A 1021-nucleotide genomic window follows, 5' to 3' on the forward strand; every position below is an offset into this window, starting at 1 on the left:
AGTTAGAAAGAAAACTCTTAAAGCTGGAATCCTCCCTCAAGAGTCGCAACTCCCGTGACGAACAAGAAGAGCCACCCTTAGGTGGGGAGGATCCCTTTAGCGAGGACATAATGAGGGCTAAAGTTCCGAGGAACTTCAAAAGCCCTGATATGGATCTCTATGATGGAACTACGGATCCAAAGCATCATCTGAGCAATTTCAAAAGTCGGATGTACCTAGCTGATGCTTCCGACGCGACGCGATGCAAGACCTTCCCGACCACTTTATCGAAAGCAGCGATGAAGTGGTTCGATAGCCTCCCCCCGAGGTCGGTTACTAGCTTTGAAGACCTCTCAAGGAAGTTTTTGATGAGATTCTCAATCCAGAAAGACAAGGTGAAACATGCACCGAGCCTCCTGGGAATAAAACAGGAGGTCGGAGAATCTTTACGAACCTATATGGAAAGATTCAACAAAGCATGTTTGGAGATCCAAGACCTGCCCACAGAGGCAGTCATAATGGGACTAGTCAATGGACTTAGAGAAGGACCCTTCTCACAATCCATATCTAAAAGACATCCCGTTTCTTTAAGTGATGTACAGGAACGAGCTGAAAAGTACATCAATATGGAGGAAAATGCCAAATTAAGAGACCTGAGTTGGCGACCTGGACCCTCTCCCTCAACTAAAGAGAGGGAAAGGGAAGCTAAGAAAAAGGAAGAACTCGGTCTCGAGAGGCCAAGGAAATATCACTCTTATACTCCCCTAAAAGTTTCTATAGTGGATGTATACAGAGAGATCTGCAACACTGAAAGATTGCCGCCCCCCAGACCCATTAAGAATAAAAAAGGGGGGAGCCGCAGCGATTACTGTGAGTACCATAAAATATATGGTCACTCCACAAACGACTGCTACGACCTCAAGAATGTGATAGAAAAGTTGGCTAGAGAAGGTCGGCTTGACAGATATCTCATAGAAAGGTCGGACAGTCATGGAAAGAGAAAGCGAGATGATATGGATAGAAGAGACCCACTACCGCAAAC

Source organism: Arachis duranensis, chromosome 9 (assembly GCF_000817695.3).
Source record: "Arachis duranensis cultivar V14167 chromosome 9, aradu.V14167.gnm2.J7QH, whole genome shotgun sequence".
In the NCBI taxonomy this organism is placed as follows: domain Eukaryota; kingdom Viridiplantae; phylum Streptophyta; class Magnoliopsida; order Fabales; family Fabaceae; genus Arachis; species Arachis duranensis.